The sequence below is a fragment of the Tursiops truncatus genome, chromosome 4 (assembly GCF_011762595.2).
Source record: "Tursiops truncatus isolate mTurTru1 chromosome 4, mTurTru1.mat.Y, whole genome shotgun sequence".
Lineage (NCBI taxonomy): Eukaryota > Metazoa > Chordata > Mammalia > Artiodactyla > Delphinidae > Tursiops > Tursiops truncatus.
The window spans coordinates 51,786,376-51,802,651 of NC_047037.1; the positions used below are offsets into that span (position 1 = coordinate 51,786,376).

A 16,276-nucleotide genomic window follows, 5' to 3' on the forward strand; every position below is an offset into this window, starting at 1 on the left:
GTAGGTAGATGAATATAAAATTTACATGATGTATATTATATGCACTGTGTAGATATTTAATCAACACATTTTAATGAAAGTCCTTCTACTTGTACTTCATTATATGTATATTATATGTAAGATAATTACATAATTTATAAATACAATAATATGTTTATTAAATGGTTACTGTATGTATGTTCTTATAAAATGTATATTTAAAGTATATGAAAATATACTTTATTTGAAATATGCTGAAAGTAAATTTAAGTGTTCCCCATTATATTTTTCCTCACCATACAAAAAGTGTGCTTTTTTCCTCTCAAAAAACTAGCAGCTATTTCGACTCCTGAGTAAAGTAAGATTGGGGTAGAAGATATACCCACATTGCTAAATATTTTTCTTATTAAGATTCAGATTATATTTTAATTTTTTAATAGAAAATTTCCTAAAATATATTACATGACCCTGACAATTTAATCTGCTCTTGATGACTGAGTGGCCTCCTCATAAGCATCCTTCTGGGTTATAAAATTTTAAGTGCTCTGGATCTATTAAAATATGTAGTGTGGTTTAAACACAAATGCTGTGCTTTATGAATTTATATGTCTGCTCTTAGTAATTTTCTATTTTTTTGAATTCTGTGGAATTTGTGTAGCTTGCAATAAAATCCTTTTTACTTTAGTGGATTTGAGTTTCTATTACTCATTAGATGTTTTAGGAGTGTTTACAGGAGGCATTTTAATACATAGCCTTAAAAAAACAGCTATATAACCCAGCAATTCTACTCCTGGATATAATCCAACATAAGACACATACAAAAATGTTCAGAGAAGCACTATTCACAGTAGCCAAACCTGGAGATAAAGCTAATATCTATCAAAAGTAGAACTGATTCCTAAATTTTAGAATATTTGTTTCAGGAAAATGGGGCAAGAGAGAATGATCATGTCCCAGGTCTCGGGTGAGTTCCTGGGACGGGCCACCAAGTAAGATTTGTTGGCTTCGTGCAGGAAAGAATTCAAGAGCGAGTCATAGTAAAGTGAAAGCAGGTTTATTGAGAGAGGTACACATTCCATAGGCAGAATGGAGTCCATCTCAGAAGGTGACAGTGGCCCGGGGCTGTGGAGGTGGTTAGTTTTTATGGGCTGGGTAATTTCATAGGCTAAATAGTGGGAGGATTATTCCAACTATTTTGGGGAATGGGTGGGGATTTCCAGGAAGAAGGCCACCGCCCATTCTTTGGCCTTTTATGGTCAGCTTCAGAACTGTCATGGTGCCTGTGGGTGTGTCACTTAGCATATGCTAATGTATTACAGTGAGCTCATAAGGAGGCTCAAGGTCTACTGGGAATCAAATCTTCTGCCATCTTGGGCCTCATCAGTTCTAACCAGTTTTTGTAGTATCCAGTTTTTCTCAACAGCTGTGTCATTCTTTAAGGGTTGAGCCCTGCCCCCCTCCTTTCCTGTCACCTATTCATACAATGAAATATTGCATAGCCATGAGAATAGATAACTTCACAGAATAATATGCATGAAATTCCCAAGCAAAAAATCTCATCAGTGAAGCTGGATACAAGAGAGCTTGGTATGAGGAGGTTCTGGAAGGGAACAAGGTGGGGAAGGCTGGGGTTCTGGGTGTCACTAATATTCTGTTCCTTGATCTTGGTCCTGGCTCCACAAGCATGAATACTTTCTGAAAAGTCGTTGAGCTATGCTGTGGTTTGTGCATGTTTCTGCATGTACTTTATAGCTCAGCAAAAGTTTACTCAAAAAAGAAGATAAAAATTAATTATGATATATGCCTTTCTATTTATATTGAACACCACTTTCAAAGCCCATGTATTATCTCATTTTATTCATCCATTTCATAACTGTTCATTTGTCTGTTTGCTTATGTGTTCCCTGTCATGTTCCAGGTAACAGGCAAGGGGCTGGAGATGCTGCACAGATTAAGCAGACCTAATCCCCACTTGCATGGAGTTTACACCCATGTCCCCCCATAACATTCCTGTGAAGTAGGTAGAGAAGGTATGGTCTTTTGAGTTTTTGTTTGTTTATGTGGTAGGATTACATTTTTGATAGAAAACAGTTTTGTTTGTTTATGTGTTTGTTTACATGTTTGTTTGTTTCATTGGGAGATAATTAAGCATGCTTATGTGCTTCACAGAAGAACCCATTTGAGAGGTAACAGATGCAGGATGTGAGAAGGAAGGAAGAAAAATTTTAAAGTGAGACCCCTGAGAAGGACACAGGAAAGGACCCCAGAAGCAGGAGAAAGGAAAGAAAACTGCAAACTGGGAATTATCAGGGGTCATGTGCTGTTTGCTAGCAGAGCGTGGACCTGAAGGAACCTGGCACCTCAGCCACATCCAACCAAATTTCTCTTCATCGTTGCCATTTCTAGGATGCCCACAAATCTCATTTATACACATGTGCTTGCATGCATGCACACGCATATATACTCTAAACAATAAGCCTGCTTCCTATGCACATAGTTCACCATCATCTGCTGGTGATGTGTTGTATTCCCTTCAAAAAAAGGAGGCCTGCAGGCCAAGTTTCATGGCTTAAAACTGGTGGAGGTCTTTGCTTTCTCTGGCAGTGGAGAGAACTAGAATGGAAAGGAGGGAAATATGACAAGTGTGAAGGGTCAGAAAATAGAATAATGACACTAATGAAAAATATGGGAGAAACTCCTCTTTGGAAGTTATTGATTTGGGGAGTGAATTTGTAAATACCTTGGGATTTGTCATCAACATGCTTTCTAGGAAAGCAAAGACCTGAGCAAGAGGCAATGCTGTGTGCCTTGAGCCCCGGGGAGAAAGTTCCTTTATGTGTTATTCCAGTTTCTGCAAGCAGCAGACAGGGAGACGGAGTTAAATGTGGAAAAGATTGACAAGGATGAGTGCCTATGAGGGAAAGTGAGGAGGGAGCTAGGGAAGCTTGGAGGAGCCACAAGACTAAATGTAAGCCTGGTTCTTACAAAAGACAGAGAAGGAATGAAGTTCGGATAGAAGAATCTTAGACTAGGGTGCACTTCTAAAATAATCCAGCAATGTCAGTGGGAGTCCTCAAAGCAAAGTTGTCCATCAGACAAGTCCCACATCCCACAAGACTGGGCCTGCCTTAGTATTCCTGCTGCACTCAGTCACCGGCTGGGAGCAGCCCCCAGAAAGTGCTGTGTTGTCATGAATGTGTTGTTGAATTTCAGAGCACAGCAGCTAGGGCCATACAGGAATTATATTCCCCCCAGTTAGAGATCCTAGAGAGGCATTTTTGTGGCCACCACACCTTGTATGTTTTGAAGGATAAAAATGGGACAATACTCATTTGGAGGATAAGAGAATCTGGGGATTTTTTAATATTGTGAATCTTCCTCCGGACTCTGCAGATGTGATGCTTGCAGATATATATTGCCATTTTAGAGAGTGCAGGCGTTACAATTGTCTCTGATAGGTAACATCAAGCAATGGCTTGAATCAAGTGAGGAAGTAATCCACTTTAATGTCTGCAGGAGAACATTCTAGGCAGAGGGACCAGTAAATGCAGAGGTTATGAGGAGGGAATATGCATGTCTTGCTCGAGGAAGCACAAGGAAGCTAGTTGAGAAAATAAGAGGGAGAGTAGAAGCCTACTGTAGAGTGACCAAGATGGAGTGTAAAAACAAACGAGGTCAGGGAGTTAGTTGGGGACCAGATCATATAAGCCTTGGATGTCATGGGGAAAGCTGCAGCTTCACTCTAACATGGGAAGTCCCTGTAAGCTCAGGGTAGAGAATCAATGTTATTAAAGGGATCACTCTGGTGCCTGTGTGAAGGATCAACTATAAGTAGAAAGAGATTCCGAAAGTCATGTTTTCTCAACTTCTCTGGATTTATCTACATATATCAATTATTGTCTCAATCCTTATGTACTGCCTTTTTCATGGGCTTCTTTGCAATAGGTGAACATTCAAATGGAGTAACTGAAACATGTAAGAAAGGGATTGCATATGAGAATAGGGGAAGGGTAAAGGGAAACCAACAAAAGAAAGTGATGTTCTCTGGTTCCCACCCACAGGCCTGAAGGGGGAAGAGGAAGGAGCAGTTACCAGAAGGTGGGGAGAGAACCATTGCTGTGGGAGAGTATCACCAGACAAAAGCTGTGGAGCACTTAGCCACTGCTAACCCATGACACCAGCAGGGAGGAAGGCTGGGCAATAAATACCTTGATCTCACTTTTGGACAACGCTTCCACATCTGCTGGTGCCTCCCATTGACCAAAACTCACCAACAGTCAGAGTGCACGAGCGCTCATAATGCGATTCATACAGGTCGACTTCCTGATAGAGCAGTCGGAGAAGGGTGCTGAGTGGATCTGCAGGCACATTCAGCAATTGGTCACTACAGATATGCAAAGTATTTATCTTTTTTAAGAAGTTATGTTTGCTCCTTAAGTTCTACGTGCCTCAATTATCCTGTCGCTCTCATCTCCTTCCAAGAGAAGCTTCTTGAATCTACTTACTGTCACCATCTTTTGAATTCATTCCTCTGCCCACTTCCCTCTGGCTTCCACTCACTCCCATCACTCACTTGAAAGGGATCCTCCCAGCATCATCACTAGACTCCTACTTGTCACTTCTACCAATCTCAGCCTATTTTATTTGACCATTTTTCAGCATTTGATCATAATAATGACACACTTTGCCTTGAACTGGCTTTTCTGTTGATCTCCTCTTTTCTTCATCTTACCCTTATTAGTTTCCTAGGGCTGCTATCACAAAGTACCATAAAATAGGTGGCTTAAAACAAAAGAAATTTCTTCTCCCACAGTTCTGGAGTCTGCAAGTCCAAAATCAAGGTGTCAGCAGGGCCATACCCTTTCCGAAGTCTCTAAGGAGGATCCTTCCTTGCCTCTGCCTAACTTCTAGTGGCTGCTGGAAATCCTTGGTGCTCCTTGTCTTGTAGATGCATCTCTCCGATCCCTGCCTCTGTCATCACATAGTGTTTTGTCTGTGCATGTGTGTGCGTGCATGTGTATTTGTGTATGTGTCCTCTTATATGGATTTTAGTCATACTGAATTTAGGGTCCACTCTAACTCAGTATTACCTCATCTTAACTTGATTACATCTACAAAGAGCTTATTTCCATATATGGTCACATTCATGGGTTCCCAGTGAGCATGAATTTTGACAGGAAACTATTCAACTCAGCACAGGCTCCTTTCTTGGACCTTATTTCAAAGCACCCATCCTTTAAAATATAACCTTGCCCAGGGTTTTCTTCATTCCCCACTCTCTTATTTTGCACAAGTTTCAAACACAAATGCCTACAAGGAAGCAAACATATGACAAAAATGAGTGATATTGTTCTTTTATAAAGAAAACTAAAAAACGCCTGCCTTGTAAATAACAATCGACCCTTGGTCTAAAGGCAGGTGGAATGGCCTGTGGTCAACTGAAGAAAGCGTGTCCTATTCTAAAGGTGACAAGCTGTTCAGGCCCATCTGACTGTTGTCATTCAGAAATGCAAGCTTAGTGACGTTAAGCTGATTTTGTTTTTAAGAAAAACTGGAAATCTTTATTTTTATATAAAATCACTTAGAAAATGATTCAAAAATAAATCAAACAAACAACAAAAAATAAAAATACCAATATGTGGGGAAACACTATGCAGACCAAACAAAAGCCATTTATGTGAATGGCCCACAGGTCCAGTTGGTAACCTCTGTTCTACTTTTTTTTTTTTTTTTTTTGCGGTACGCGGGCCTCTCACTGCTGTGGCCTCTCCCGCCGCAGAGCACAGGCTCCGGATGCACAGGCCCAGCGGCCATGGCTCACGGGCCCAGCCGCTCCGTGGCACATGGGATCCTCCCGGACCAGGGCATGAACCCGTGTACCCTGCATCGGCAGGTGGACTCTCAACCACTGCGTAACCACGGAAGCCACCTCTGTTCTATATACATCTCTCTGATGATGTTGAGGGTCACTTAGGATCAGTGGTAACTTGGTTTTTAGACTACCCATCTTTCTAGTTGTAGAGATGTAGAAAGGACATCATAATGGACAGTCACACTTGTCTACTCACAAGAATATCAAGCTTCATACGTCAGATATTAAATTTGGCGTTTGCCGCCACGAAACCTGCCTCTCTCTCTCACAGTCACTTCCTCAAAGACTGTCAAAGTCATCTCAGCTTTCCCACTATCCCTTAGCATATTTAACCATATATTTTACCCATGCAGTATCTTTTAAAGCTCTCAGATGAATACCCCAAATCTCTCAAACGAATCTCCTTCTCTCCAACCATATAAACACTAGCTTGTTTTGTGTCCTGTTCTAATAGCAGCTCTTTTAAATAAATATGTATCTCACTTAATCTTCATAGCAACAGTGTGATAATGTTGTAGTTTAGGTTCTAAAATAGAGCATGAGAAAGGTCTTAGGTGAGAAAAGCAGAAGTGAGGGAGGGAAGAAGAGCCAATTTAAGGTGTATTGCTATGATTGCTTCTATAGGCAACAGGAGCTGGAATATTTGAGAAATGAACAGAAGGCCTCCAAGAAATGGCCATCCAAAAGACAAGAGTTTGAGCCATTTACCACACCTGCCATCCCCCTTTGTTAGAGGACTGGCCCTGGGCCATTTTTGCGTTGATTGAGAGGCTCCTACAGCTCAGGGACAAAAAGAGAAAAGATACACACCATACACTTGAGTTGGACTACTACCAGGGCAAAGTGAGCCTGAGCTCACGTGGAACTATTAAGCACAGCTGCAGCTAAACCCAAGGTAAGCTAAGGGGAGGTGACACAGAGCACCAAAGGCATCTGCTTCTGATGAAGAAAGTAAAGGTTTGAGAGGTAACACAGATTGAAAAGTAATCAAACGCGGATTTATATTCACGTGTGACTCCAAAGCTTCTACTTTTAACTCCTATGTGTAAGAAGTTTCAGGCAACCTCAAAGTTAGATGGCACAGTTCCCAAGACTGACCTCAATTTTTATACCAGCTACGAGTTTGGCAGTGTGTGTGTGGTGGGGAGGGGGGCTGGGTAGGGGAAGAGCGGTGTCCCAAAGCCATCATCAGTTTTAATAATTCATAAAAAAGACTCATAAAACTTACTGTCTAGGAGAGTTCTGAATGTGAGCTTCCTTGGTCTGCTCCCCATGGAGTCAGGATGCATTACTCTCCCAGAATCAACATGTGGCAATACTCATGGAGCACTGCCACCAGAGAGGCTCACCCAAACATCAGAATTCATCATTTTTATTGGAGTTCCATTACACAGGTTTGATTTTCTTTTCTTTCTTTTTTTCTTGGCCACACCATGCTGAATGCGTGATCTTAGTTCCCTGACCAGGGATCGAACCTGTGCCCCCTACAGTGGAAGCACACAGTCCTAACCACTGGACCGCCAGAGAAGTCCCTACATAGGATTGACTGATTACCCATGTCATTGATCTCAGCCTCCAGTCTGACTGATACCACATGACCCCACCCAAAATCACAAGGTTGGTCTCTCTGTTATAACCAATCTCGACCCTAAGATTATCAGATGTGATTGACCCCACCCTAAAATCTGGTATGGCCACCCCCACTCTGAACAAAGATAATTCTATCAGGTATGACATGGATTATCTCCAAGAAGCTGAGGACAAAAGCCAGACTTCTCTTTGGGCAATGCCAAATTCTTGACTACATACTATGAAATATGATTCACGATTCAGAATAAATCACGGCCATTATAAAATATAGGTCTGATTGTGTCTTCCCCTCCTTGAATAGCATCAGTGGCTCTCATCACCTTCAGAGTAAGATCCATTCTCTTTAGAATGGCATACTAAGCACCTCGTCATCTGACCTCTATCTACCTTTCCAACCTCATACTATGCACTCTTTTCTTTGTACCCTACAGCCCTTCCAAACCACTGGAACTTCCCCTAATGACCCTGTCCTGTTCTCATCAGCAGCCTGACTAGTAAAAATGAGCACATATACTCTATAACAACAAGAAAGTTACTTTTTTTTTGTTGCTGTTGAGCAGTGCAAATAGATTAAGACAAGGTCCTGAGACCTGTGAGTGTGTGTGTAGGAGGTGTTCCTTGCTGAAATGTCAATTGAAGAGGAGAGAAGATGTGAGCGAATAGGAGAGAAGAATGGATATACTCTAGTTTGGCAGGTGAGTGGCCGAAGTAGGATTGAAGTTCAACTTTCTTCCACCATTTGGAGCAGAAACAAAATGTTCAGACCTCTATCAAATTCTACCACATGTGGCCCTTTTTGCCTCAGAATTTCTGAAGATGCAGTAACGTCTCCCCAGAAAGCATATGCACATGCACATATTCACACACAGCTACGTTTCAAGACTCCATTCAGAACGTCTTCCCTCACCATTGTCCCTGCCCTCTTTCCTCTTTATGTGGATCACTCCTCTTTCTCTTTATTGCACAATACTGCCTGAACAGTTACCGAGGTGGATTCCTACTGTTTATTTGTATATTCTTCCTCTAGGAGCTTTAGGAGAAAAAGACCGTACTTTTTATCTCTACACCTTTATCACCTAGCACAGGCCCAATAACACTGGGATGAAAATTTATAGAGTACCTGAGCAAATAAAGCAGGAAGAGAGAGACAGAGAATGGCAGGAAAGAAGACGGGAAGAAAAGAGAGAGGGAGGGTGGGAGGGTTGAAAATTCATTTGGTTTGCAGAGAAGCAGAGGATGAGTTAGTGTCAAGTTTAATAGAATACTATCCCTTGAAACCCCCAACCCTTAGCCCCCAAGCAGCAACCCTGCTTCTGATGGCAGAGTTTGGTTAGCGCAAGGATAACACAAGGCATAAGCTGAATGACATTAAACTGCTCATGGGTTCATGCCCAAACCAATTCCCTCTGCAGGGAGGTAACATATCTGTAGTCTTCTGTGGTACTTTCAGAATCTCTCCAGGCTATGGTGACAACAGATTTAGTAGACAAGAGGGAACTAGCAGCACATCACATGAACTGAACTGGAAAATGTCCTGGCCAATTAACAGCAAATGTTTCTGGCAATTAACAAACAGCCTGGGAACAAAGACTATCTACCCTGTTATGCTCAGTCCTGGAATGTTCATAGTCTCTTCCTGTCTTGGTTTTATAGTTTCAACATCTGAAAGATGGATATTCCACTCTTTAACTAGTTTGTAAGCTCCCTTGAGGACCTAAACCCATCTAATACATCTTTTTATTCACACAACACCTAGCACAGTGTTTGACTCAAAGTAGGTATGTCATAAATATTTTTGAAATAAATAAAAAATTCTACCCCAAACTTAAAACTATAGTTTGTCTCCTGCTATCAGGTGACCGCACAACGACATGGGCATATAAATTAAATAGTGTGGTTTAAACATTTCTCCACCCTTTTTAGTTGCCTTAATCAAAATCAAAACAGATAAAGTTAGGTTTGTATGAGGAAAGACATTTAGAGGTTATTTAGTTCAATTCTCCCCTTTTAGATGAGAAACCTCTTAAATTGGCTCCTCTAATATAATGGAGCTAGAACTACGGCCAGACTATAGTCAGAAGCCGGTCTCCAGACCTTCAGTCTAGTGCTACTTTTTTTACAGCAAGTTTTTTTCTCATAACTTCTTTTTAGTAATCAAGACAACAGGGTGTTTTTTTAACAATACTTAAGAAAACATAAGGCACTTTGGTACATTTCAGTAGTTTTCTCACTAACACATATCAAACAGCCTTGAATCTTTGTTAGTTTGCATTCAAGAGCTCTTTTGATGGTTTGGCATCAACATTCCCCCCATTTCTCTGAAAGAATAGAGGCCATCAGCCAAGGTCACTTTTTCCTTCTGATTCCTCTTGATCTATTTCTGATTACTTCTGATCTACAAATTTATCCTACTTTCCTCTTGGTTAACCTTAGAGAAAGAGATGTTCCTTCTCTTTCTCAGGGCTAAATCTACCATCCTGGCACTTGATCTAATTCTTGTCAATATCCAAGAGATTTGTGCAATAGTCTAGCCTCTCTCTCTCTCTCTCCTGAGGCTTAGACCTCTCTCTAGCTCCTGGCACCACAAACAGGCTTAAGTTTCCTCCATCTTGAAGCCTCCTGATCCTACTTACTTGAATAACTACGTGCAAATCCTACCCTCCCCTTCTCATTCAAACATTTTGAAAGAATACACTCAGTCTCACTTTGTTAACTTCATTCATTTCTCAGTTCGCTACAATCTACCCTCCACCCCAAGAATATTACTAAAATGGCTCTAACCAAGACCACAAACTGCTTCCTAATAATCAAACACAGGGGAAATTTCGAGTCTTATGTTACCATCTTGCTTTTTTCATCTCAAAACCTTTTCCTATTCTCTCAGTTCCCATGACTCTGTATTCATTTGATCCCCTGAAATGTTTTATTCCTGTTTTCTGTGTGGGTTCTTCTTCCACCTACTCTTAAAATGTCAGTTTCCCACAAAAAATATAATCATGATTTCAAGTACCAATATACACTGATGGCCACCAAATCTGTATTTCCATCTCAAACAGTTTTGATATTCAGATATAGGTGTTCATATACCTATTTAATGAATTCCATGTTCATGCGAGATAAGCACCACAAAAACTCAATTCAACATCTTTGATCCTATCCCCTACTTATACATACTGCAGAACCCCACCAAAATGCTATATGTGGAGTCGAAAAAATTGCTTTGGCTAAAATTCAAGGTCACATTATTGTAAGGTTAATTAAAAAGTCATGCTATAAAATTGTAATAGGCACAAAAGTAAAGATAGTGAAACATATATTGAGTACAGATGGCCATACACTGACTGAAAAAGGCTCAAATGATCAAAAGGCACTCACTTCCCAACTATTCTTTGTTCCATATTCCTCCCCCCTGTGTTTTTTCCTCATGTTCCTCTTTCCCTGGGGCTGGGAGGAGGATTGGAACCAATCATAAATCCCATTATATCCAAATTCATGTTATAAAGCAATTTTACTGAATTTTCTGTCTATCTTACTTAGTGGTATCACCATCAACCTAAGCGACATCACTTAGAATAAAAACTTGGGGCTGATTCTTGTACCCTCATTTCATTACTCTCTAGATCCAATTAATCAACAATTCTTGAAAATTGTACTCCTTTAAAATTGTACCTCTTTAAAAGTCCTTGAATTGGCATAGTGTTGCCATGTTCCCTAATCCATACCGTAATCTTTTTCTGGATTACCCAAATAGCCTTCTATCAGGTCACTCTGACTCCAGGTTTGTCCCACTCAAATTTCAGAACTGAGATTCTAGAGAAAATGTAAGGTACTAAGGCCCTCTCCCTGCCCTACATCTCACAATCCCACTTGTGAAATATACCAAGATTTTTCACACGTCAGGAGTTTGCACTTTCTCTGCCTAGAATCCTATACCAACGCATTGTTCACTCAGCAATAGCCTGTTGGTCTATTAAGACTCACCTCTAATTTAATCTATGAAGTCATCCCTGTTCTTCCTTCCTCTTTCCAAAGAATGCAATTGACCACGCCCTATTTTTGGTGTCCTCTCTTTATAGGCATGTGTCTGTTAAAATATCTATATCATTTCTTTATTCTCGGTCACTTACTTTTTTCTTTTTCCCACTAAAATTTTAAACTTATTGAGGAATGGGGCTAGAAGTGATTCAGCACTGGGTGTAGATGGTGGATACAGGGTATGTATAATTATTTTTTAAACTACATTATGTTCTATGCATTGTATAATATATCTCACAGTTTAAGAAAATAAAGGGAAAATAAAAGAGATTACACAGAGCCACTAAGGTCATGTGAAAGGCAGAAGTCAAATTAGAAACAAACAATAGGTAGGAAAAGGGAAATTATGACAGACCATCCTTGATAAGGAAAGGAGTCTATGTTTGCTATCTATCACTTTCCAAACTGTGACTCCTTGTTTGAAGTGAATCTTTTGCCTATTTCCTATTCTTTTTTCCCATCTAATGAGCAAGCGAAAGCTGCCATTGGCTGAAATCATACACAAACACTGACCACTCTAACTCAACATACAGATAAGAAACTAGTAAAAGCATGAAGCGTGAAGTAAAGAGAGAATTTCCCCTCAAAATAAGTTTATAAAACCCTCCAAAATCACTTCAAGCAAGTATTATATATCACACATTAATGACCTTACCCATCCTTTCATGCTCTTTCAGTAGTTTTTATCCCAGACCTCTTCTGTCATAATTTAAATCATAAATTAGTGTAAATAATAAATATCCAGATATTATTTTTCTCATATGCTGCAAATATCTATTTGAAGAAGTGGGAAGTTTTTAATGGGAGCCAAGTGTTCTAATGAAAATTATGTAAACAGTGGCAACTTGAAAATTTCTACATAGAAAGGACTTGTAGACAGTAATTTGGCTGGAATCAGAGGCTGAGAGACTTATTAGAGAGAAGTGTCGGCCGTGCACGCTCTCTGTTTTATTGGCACATATGTTTGTTTGGGGAAAGCTTAAGGAGAAGAGCGTGGCTGATGAAGATTGTGAACGGGATAAATCTTCTCAAGCCGTCCACGTGCGCCGACACTAAACACCATGCATACCTGGGTTGTCGGGATTTGGGTTTTGTTTTTCACTTTATGAACACACCAAAAATAACAAAGAAACATATTTAGAATGAAAATATCTGAAAATAAATGAGTGGTCATCTTTTTTACAATTTCTGAACCGAAAAAATTAAAAATATACAAAACAAGTATGGTGGGAATCAGTGTAAAAGTTTTCTTCATGCTATTTGTAAAGGCATAGAAAGATTAGTAAAAGAGCCCTGCCTCTACCTCCCTCTATGTTCAATGATTAGGTAGTATCTCTCATTTCACATCACTTGACTTGAGTGAAGGATGCTATTACATGCATTACCTCAGGAAACATTATGAAATTGTGGGATTGTGTCCTAAATTTCCCTGAAGGCACAATAGAATGGATGGGATCTCTCACTTGTCTTAGCTTTTATTTGAACAGAATTTGAAGTGTGTGTCATCAGCAAACCACACATTTCCCCTAAACAATAGTTTTTATCCCCTAAACTCTTTTTTAGTTGTAGGGTGGCATAATGTGACAGTAAGTGTCTCCAAGTACTAGTCAAACCAAATTACACTCTTGAGCCTGTGCGTGCTCTGCCTGTTGATGGCAATGTCCCTGTTCTGTCATCCTTCCTCATCAGCTGTCTTGCTAAAGTGTGCAGTGAGTAATGATTACAAGGTGATATTTAATGAAAATGCTACCCATGACTCTGAGTCAAATGTGACCCCTACTATTCTTCTCCTATTAAAGAATAATTACCCATTCCCCATGCAATTGCAACTGCGTGTGCCAGAGACCTTGAGTTGCCAAATATGCCAGTAAACTACTCAACTTTTGAAAAGTTCTCAACATACGAGGTGCTAATATTGATAAAGGAATGCATAGGAAGTAAAAAGTCTAGCTCTTGGGAAAATTACATGTAAATAACCCCTGTTAAAAAAAAAAAGCAGAAACTAACACACAATTGTAGAGCAATTATACTCCAATAAAGATGTTAAAAAATCTATATATAAATAACCTTGCTTCTACTAATTTGGGTGAGAGTTGCAACACGCTTTTTAACTAGCTTTTATATAGGAGATGAAATGAAGATGCCAAAGATTAATGCTGTCAATTTCAATGGCCAGCATGTATCCAAAAGGCAAACATATAAATCTAAAGCAAATAGAAGTGCATTGCTTAACTTCTGCTTATCATTCATTACACAGCTGCCCGGAAGTTAGCCATTATATTTTGCAAATCCATCACATCTCAAATTCATCTTGGAAAAGTTCCTTCCTCCATTACTGGATTGGGCTTTTATGGACCTTTGATGGCTCTCACAGTAATCAGCACTGGAAGATCTACAAGATTAACATGGACTAAAGTTTTGAGAGAAAGAAAATGAATGTATTCCACATTACTCTCTAATTTTTTTTTTACTGCCTCAAAACTAAGAGTATTAATGTAGGCTAAGACACTTTACTTACAATGACCATAATTCTAGCAAAGAGAAAATAAGTTTAGGGTTTCTAGTCACCTGTTTCTCAATATAGACACAGTAGTAAGCAACTTGTAATTTTTCAAAATGCCCAAAGCCTAATGTTCTCAGCTTTGGAAAATTCTTTAATATCATTTTGGAAAGCAAATCTGGCTTGTAATAAATAAATTTTCTAGTATTCATAAGCTTCATATATACTCTCATATGTCTTATTCAATACATGTAATCATACATGTAGTAATAACAGCAGGTATAAGGAGTAGAGGTACAATGGAACAAATGATCAATTTGAAAAAGGGAAAGGAATAAGGTAGGACATGAACATGGTCCAAAGGCTTCATAGTGGAGATGACTGTCTTGAAAGATAACAGGTATTTGCTATATACATATAGTGGTCTGAAAGCATATCCCCACATTCTTTGACACTCTTTCTACCAAGAGGTGGAATCTAATAACCCTTCTCTTGAACACTGTTTGTCCTTAGTGACTCACTTCTAATGCATAGAATGCAACAGAAATTACACTGTATGACTACTGTAAGGCTAGTCCTAAAAGATGATATAGCTTCCACCTCTCTTGCTCACTTGAGACATGTATGTTTGAAGGCCCAAGACACCATGTAAAAAGTCTGACCCTCCTGAAGCTGCCATTCTGGAGAGACCAATTCAAAAGACCACATAGAGAGATGCCCAAGGAGCCAACTGTTCCAGATACCAGCTGCTTGAGTCCTTTGAGCCCAGGAACAAGGCATGTGAATTAACAAGTCTCAGACAATTCCAGTTCCAGACACCATCTTTTTGTATCCACAGCATAGACCTCACTGGGCAAGAACCACCTAACTAAGCACCACCAACTCTCCTGACCACTGCTAGTGTTGGCATGATTTATCACACAGCAGTAGATAACCAGAATGGTAGCCAAAGGGAGCAGCCTGTGAAAAATTGTGGAGGCTTAAAACATCCTGGTGTTTCAAGCAAGAACAAGTAGCTGAGCATGGCCAAAGGACAGAGTCTGAGTCAGGGCAAGGCGAGAGACAAGACTGAAAGGGGTTAGCAGAGGTCAAGTTATGGAGGTCAGAGTAATTCATGCCATGGAGTTTTATCCTGGAACTATTGGTTATTCATCCATATTTTGAAACACATCTATCTAGAAAGATTAGTCCAGTACTTGTGAAAACGTTTCAGAATATTATTAATAATATTCTGTGAATACTAGTGAACACACACACTGCATTGTCAGTTTAAGAAATAACATGTTTTGTAAGTGTGCTTGTCTGTTGGTATACATCTCTTTAGTCTCTGGAAACTCTGAAGAACTAACTGCTTAGATTAACACTTCACTTTACTGAACTCAAAGCAACCCATCCTGGATAATGGCTTGTCCAGACTTATTATCATTCAGGGGTTATTTTCTAGTTAGCAGCTTCAATGGCTCTGGTTTTATTTAGAAGGATTTCAGTGCTTCCCTGAAATGGTTCATCTGAGCACTCTGTGCATGGTTAACATTTTGTGGCTATAAAGATTACTCAGAGTCTTTAATGATAAGAACCCTGAGTGGAAGAGAGGTTAACATATTTGCCAAGCTCACACAGCTATGTAGTTCTAAGGCCAAAAACAAGACCTTCACCTTTTTTCAATAAGTGGTTCTTTGCAGAACACTATTTACTGGCCAACTAGTGGCCATGTTGGAAAGAAACTAGAATAAAGTGGTAAAGTCCTTAATGCTCGATTGCAACTATTTCCATAGAAATACTGCTGGGTTTGGCAAATCCTGACATTTTGACGATCTATAGTTGTAATTCAATATTATATTTGTAGCAGAAAATATGTATCTCATGTTCATAAAAGACAAGAGAGGTAGAAAAGAGCTTCACAATGTAAGGTCTGCTCATTTTATAGATTATATATACATTTATTTTCATATTGAACTCATAGATTACAGGGCATTTGAAAAATAGGAGTAGATCTGACTTTTTTCTTTTTTTCACACTAAAAATTGTTTATTAAAATGCAAAGCAATGGACAATGAAAACATCCTGTGTTTTGTTTTTGGTTTGTTTTCGGTTTTTGTCATTGTTGTTGTTTTACTTTCTGGTAGGGGTAAGATGGGGCATACAAGGGTTAGGGACAGATGGAGACAGCCCAGAAGGAAAGACAGCTTCACCTGCTCCTACAGCTTTCCTGGGGCCAGCCATGTGTAGTGCCTCTCAAATTTTGGGAAACAGCATGTTATAGTGAAAAGAATATTAACTCTAAAAACAATATAACAGGG

The 16,276-nt window shown here is 39.5% G+C and overlaps 1 long non-coding RNA gene across 2 annotated transcripts; it reads left to right on the forward strand.

Moving 5' to 3' along the window:
- The first annotated feature begins 1,404 nt into the window (after nt 1-1,404).
- LOC141278466 (uncharacterized) lies at nt 1,405-4,188 on the forward strand. Of its 2 annotated transcripts, none has more exons than XR_012331222.1 (3): nt 1,405-1,594; nt 1,898-2,009; nt 4,041-4,188. It is a non-coding gene; the product is annotated as an uncharacterized lncRNA (long non-coding RNA). The 2 variants fall into 2 exon arrangements; XR_012331221.1 differs by having other exon boundaries at nt 1,405-1,566.
- The last annotated feature ends 12,088 nt before the right edge of the window (nt 4,189-16,276 follow it).